Genomic DNA, 6,749 nt, shown 5'->3' with positions numbered 1-6,749 from the left:
TGAGATAGCCGTGTCAGAGATAATGACGGTTTGGCAACATGAAGTGAGGCTAAGCGTCGGAAACCTACATTTTCAACAACAGAAATGGGCTGGTCGTCCAGCACAATAAATGTGGTTATTTTCTCGGTTTTCTTCAGCTTTGCTTTGTTACTGTCTGCAGGGAGTTTCGCTCGCTTCTGAATGGTTTCCAGCTATGTTAGCTGCTGCGACAAAACGTTTCCTCTTGGCATTCGTTGCACATATGAACTCGGCATACTCCCTTTCCATGATTAATCTGCAAGTGTTGTGTGGTGTTGAAGTTTCCAGTGTTGCTGCCACCCCTAGAAATACTTGCATCGCAGATATTACACTTGGCTGTGTCGTGTTATTCCACAAGTATTCATGCGAGTCCTCTGTATTTGTTTGTGCGTGTCTTCATTCTGTTAGCTCCACCATACAGGTCCGTTATTATCCGCTCTTAGTCTACTCTGCCTTGTGTACCTGTCCGTGACCCCAGTATGGTGGCCTGTACTCTGTGTCGTATTAATGCACACACATTAGCATAACACCACAGGCTGTTTTGCCTTTCTCTTCTTTGAGCTTAAAATAACTCCACACAGCTGACATGATCGCGGCGCGCTGCTAACAAGTTGACTTACGTTTAGCTAATGCTAACGTTGTTGTCACGCTACTACTGTTCACGTGATAAATACTTTTTCCGATATCCAATCCTGTGAATTTGGCCAGTATCGGAACAATCGGATTGGTGCCATCCCTAGTTCCTTTTATATTATCTCATGGTAAACTGCAGGCATTTCAAATTGAGGTACATGTGCATGTTTTAACAAATCAGGCAACCTGAACACCTAGAATAAGAAGCACACCAAAAAACAAAACACTGATATTTTTTACATTTAGTTAAATTATTAATGTTCGGTTATGACATCATACGGTGACATCACGAATGTTCCAGAACGTTCGATCATGACATCATACTGTGACATCAGAAATGTTCTAGAACGTGCAGTCATGACATCATACTGTGACATCACAAATGTTCCAGAACGTTTGATCATGACATCATACTGTGACATCACAAATGTTCTAGAACGTTCAGTCATGACATCATACTGTGACATCACAAATGTTCTAGAATGTTCTATTATGACCAGTGATGGGAATGACGGCACTATAAGTAACTTCGTTACTAACGGCGTTCGTTTTTTCAGTAACAAGTAATCTAACGGATTACTCTTCCAATCTTAATAACGTCGTTACCGTTACTACAAAAAAATGCGGCGCGTTACTATGAATGAACCTGTTTCTTTCATCAGACATATCTCTGCGCCGAGAGGCAATAATATGTTCTTCCTTGTTTAGTGGACAGTGCGCGAGCCAAGCATACATGCTGACGATTGGCTGAGGTTGAATACAATGTCATGGTAAGCCAATCAGAGGTGGAGGTGGGCGGGTGTCTAAAGCATCCAGAGTCTGACACACAGCGCGACAAGACAAGCGATCACTGATCAGTCAGCATGAGACCGCGGTCCGTGTAGTGTACGTTTTGAGCTCAAAAACGAATCCAGCGAACAACACAATGTCAACATGAGACCGCAGGTCCATGAGCGTTTTGTGTTCACTCTTTGCAGCGCAGCCCAGGGCACTGAGTGGCTCTACTGCAGTGCTGACAGCCTTATCAACAGTGCTGCACTTCCTGGTTTAATAGCACAGGCTTCAGCTGCTCAGAGATATATCTCTGTATGTCATGCATGTCTTAAATGTAATGATTAGATTAGTTTAGATGATTCGATTAGCTTCTTATATCTGTATGTTGTGTATGTCATTGATTGATTGATTGAAAAGTTTATTAACAGATTGCAGAATGGGTACAGTACAGTACAGCTCAATACATACAATTGTTAAGGGGATGCAGACCAGAGAAAGACTTTCGTCATAAATGTCATGAATTGAAAATGGGGGACCCTGATGTAAACAAGACGAAACTCTTTCTCTGGTCTGCATCCCCTTAACAATTGTGTGTATTGAGCCGTACTGTATTGTACCCATTCTGAAATCTGTTAATTAAATGTTCAATCAATCAGTATATATTTGTTATTTATTTTTGGTATAGTGCTTAACAAGCATAATTTAATGTTGCCCAGTTGTGGCCTGTTGAGGGGCAATACATATCAAAAGTTCCAAAACATCTATTCTGTTTGTATTTGTATGATCCACTATATAAACATAGTAATTATAATATCTACATAGCCTACATGGCATTTGATTGGAGGCTAGTCTCACTTTGTCCCACAGCAACATTAAAATAGTTTAGATTTGTGTATGTTGTTTATGTAAAAAAAATCTTGAAAGTAACGCAATAGTTACTTTCTGAAGTAACTAGTTACTTTTATAATTTGTAACTGAGTAAGTAATTTAGTTACTTTTTGGAAGAAGTAACTAGTAACTGTAACTAGTTACTTTTTTAAAGTAACTTGCCCAACACTGATTATGACAAATAAGACGGTTCAATGACTTTATCTAAATCCAATCAATATTCCTAATGCTGTGTCAATGTAAGGTTATAAAAATAAACATAAACATTCATACAATACAATATAGCTTTGGCTCCTACAGTCAACATCCCCCAAAGATATATCAAACATGAAACAAACTTTGATCAGATTATAATGGAGATGTTGCACAGTGCAATCCACTGAACATTTATTGTTGAAATATGTTACTGTTGATCATGAGCTGGATATATAACCTATGGTTTCAAGGGATGTTAAACCTACTGTAGAATCAAAGTAAATGTTAGTGATTCAAATCCTCATTTAGAGGTAGGGGATCCACCACAGCTTGCCCTGCTGCTCTTCTCTACTTCTACACCAGCCAGAACTGGTGGAGTGTTCTCCATGGATGGTGGTGTCAATCAATCAATCAAATTTATTTATATAGCACATTTAAACATGACACTTGTCAACCAAAGTGCTTCACAAAGGATGCTTGGATCATACACATACAGCTCATTATAGTAATATTCCACAATTATTACATTGATAGTAATAATGGCACACAGTCATAAATTCACCAACATGCGCATTTGTTATACATGCAGGACTCTTTGAGACAGACGTATGCGTATTACCGCTGCCATGTTTGGTGCGGAGCACCCGGGGGGGGGGGGTTGACGAGACAGCCTTGACTCCCCCCTCCAGCACGCATACGAGTTAGCTGCCATACAGGCGCTGGGCCATACACGTAGGAGGGGGGGAGGGGGGAGGGGGGTGGGGGGGCCGCATGCCACTCTTATCTCCAAGAGGGCCTTCGACTCCAGCAGCTCAAAGTTCGACCTTGGAGTCGTCCAGGAATTTGTTTTGGCTGACTGACTGGCAACATTTCCCCAGTCACGTCGATTTAAATTTGATTTTGAGTAGAGTGAATTTGAACTCTATTGGTTTGAGTGGAGTGAGTTTTAACAACTCCGTCCAAATGACTGAATGCATTAATTAGTCCAAGTGTCCAAGTGTCTTAATCAGTTCATTTTGGTACGTCCTGTGCGCGGTAAACAGATCCAAAATCTTCTTATTGCAATCCCAAAAGCTTCGATAATCCAAATGTCCGCGACTTCAAGTTGGTAGCCTGATTGAAATGTCGCAGAGGCAGAGAGGGTTAGCCATATTCTGCTTCCTTGACGAAAATATGCAATCCACTGATTAGATCCATTTCGAGTTGATTTGAGTATATTCCGACAACCGGCACAAGGCACAGAGCACAGCAGCGTCGGGCTCCATGGAGCAGTAGAGGCGGCGGTAGGAATGGCCTTGAGGAGCCTGGGGAGAGGAGAGAAATGAGACGGTCTCTGGGAAGGCTGGGATAAGGTCAGGTCCAGCATCGCCTTTTCCATCTTTTTCCTTAACTGAAGCTACTCTGTGGGTCCTAGACAGCCCTCCTGCTAGCCGAACATGCAACAACGCATGGTGCCTCTAACCACCAGTTCTCTTCAGGCAACGCTTGCCGGGGGCACCTCGCTGGAGGGGATAACGTTAACATTAGCCACTTTGATATACCGCTTTCTTCTAGGATAACTCGCTGTATCACTAGGGTTATTCCGTGGGGATATTCAACACGCTACTACGCTTATATTTCTACTATAATCCGTAATATACTCAAGTCCAATACATTCACCCGCGTGTTCCACTACGGGGCTCTACAACGACATGACCATGCAGGTTCACGTTCAACGTTGAAGAGGCTGGTTCTCTCCACTTCCGTTTCAGTTGACTTGCTTCTCCTGGGCGCCTCCCTCATGCGCTCCGCCTGCCACCACCGCCCCCTGCTGGCACCGCCAACTAGCCCCACAGGAAGAACTGGGTGAATTGAATATGATTCACTTTAGTGTTTATAATCCATATTCCAGCCGGTGAGAGAAGGAGAAACTCGCGTCATTGTTCAGGAGAATATCAAGGGAAACTGGTTAACATGTCTTTGTGCACAAAGGGGAGATAAAAGGCCAGGTCAGCACTTCTGAATAATAGTAGAATATTCAGGGTGCTACATTTCCCCCCACTTTGAACTTGCTAAGTCCTCTGCAAGTTAATTCAATGGAACACCGGTTGACGCATTCATGAATACGGTCCTTAGACCAACAGTTTCACACATTAGATCGACAGTCTCACACATTAGATCGACAGTCTCACACATTAGGCCAACAGTTTCACACACTCCTTCATGAATTGGAAACACTGTTCAACAAACACACTCTTCAGCACGTAGTCCTGGCGATACCGAGCGGGTAGTACAGTACCTCCGACTCCATGTCGGATTCTTCAGTGCCTGTTGGCGGGTCATTGACCACAGCCTCGCCCTCCGGGGCCATCGGTGGACCACCAGCGGCCTCCTCTTCGTCTCTGCCTCCGCCGTCCTCCCCATCCTCTCCTGAGGGGGTTGACTCCACCTCTGTCTACGTCCGCTGCCTCTTCAGGGGCGTCCCGCAGGGGCCTGGGGTGGTTACACGCCCCAGGATGCGGTTCCCGACGGTATTCGAAAGCATCTCCTATGTCCGATTCGGACGAGCTCCGCGGTGGCGCAGGGATCTGTCGAGGGGCCCTCGCCCGCACTTCCGGGTCGGAGGCCGGGAAGGGACAGGTCTTGAGCTGGTCTCGATGTACGGTCCTTTCTGGACCCCCTGCTTCGGGCCTGACCGTGAACACAGGCGTCCCCTCGTGGCTCTGCTTAACCACCACATAAGACGTAGGCTCCCACTTGTCCTGTATCTTATTACGGCCCCGGATTCGGTGGTCGCGTATCAGGACCCGGTCCCCGGCCCTCAAGAGTGCGCCTCTGGACTTTCTGTCGTAAATCCTCTTGCGTCGATGAGACGCATGCTTCGCCGTGGCCTCGGCAGCGGCCTTTAGTCGCTCGTGGTGACTCTGTACCCACTCGTCTAGTTCCTCCCCCCCTTCGTCAATGACGTCTCTGCCACCCAGGACATCTCGGGGCATCCTAGCGTCCCTCCCGAAGAGCAGGTAGAAGGTGGAGTATCCCGTGGAGGAGTGCACGTGGCAGTTGTACGTAAGTACCAACTTGGGTAGGTGCTCCATCCAGTTCCGCTTCTTGTCTGCGGGCAGACTACGCAGCATGTCATGCATCGTCCGATTGAACCTCTCACATTGCCCATTCCCCTGGGGATGGTAAGGCGTGGTGCGGCTCTTTGAAATCCTGTATAGTCGACAGAGCTCCTTGATGACACTGGACGGCATGGAGTCGGCATGGAGTCGGGCAGGGCAGCCGTAGTACACGAACCAGTACTTGATGATGGCGGCGGCGGTGGTCTTCGCAGTCTGGTCTTTGGTCGGTATGGCAATAGTGAATCTGGTGAACATATCGGTCAGCACCAGTACGTTCTCGTAGCCACCCGCCGACCTTTCCAACACGGTAAAGTCCATGGCAAGGACCTCCATGGGTGCCGTCACATTAGTGCAGGTCATCTGGGCCTGGGCTTTAGGGAACACATCAAAGGCTAATGCACATCGCTTGCATTGCTGCACCCATTTCTTCACCTCTTCTACCATTCCGATCCAGTAATAACTTCGCCTCATCAGATCCACCGTCCCTCGTCCCCCGTAGTTCTCGTGTTGGGTCTCGTAGATCCTCCGTCGCAGGGCCGTGGGCACCACCAGCTGGAGAACCTCCTCCCCATCGCGGGGGTCGCTGACGCGCCAAAACAGTACTTGGTGCAGACGGAACCGCTCCCACTGCCCGTATAACTTGCAGAGCTTCGGGGTCCCCTTCTTTCAACTGCACGTTAGTGGGAGGGACCCCCTGCGTCACCGCCCGCCACACCGGACCCAACTCGGGGTTGTCCGCCTGAAGTTGCCGCATTTCTGCCCAGTCATACCCGCTGTTCCCCTTCTGTGCCGCTACCTGTCGTGCGCTGACACTCGGGACCTCCCATGTGCGTCTCTGTCGGTCTCTCAGGGCATAGCAGGGCCCGTACTTCCTCTGCCGGGACTACGACGTAGCCATCGCGGGCGACTGGTGCGGGGGCGTACGATGGGACGGTCCGTTCCTGGAGACCCGACGGGTGTGAGTGCCGGTCGCAGGTATCGTCAGGAAGTCCTTCTCAGTGTCTTCCACTTCGGGTTCCGACCGCATCGGCATGCGAGACAGGGCGTCGGCGTTCTGGTTGAGTCGACCAGGTTTGTATTGCACCACGAAGTCGTACTCCGCGAGCTGAGCGTTCCAGTGCTGCTCCACTGCTCCCAGGT

This window comes from Notolepis coatsorum (genome assembly GCF_963971535.1).
Source record: "Notolepis coatsorum genome assembly, chromosome: 12".
Taxonomy (NCBI): Eukaryota; Metazoa; Chordata; class Actinopteri; order Aulopiformes; family Paralepididae; genus Notolepis; species Notolepis coatsorum.
The sequence above is the reverse complement of the archived record's forward strand: the minus strand, read 5'-3'. Positions refer to the sequence as shown.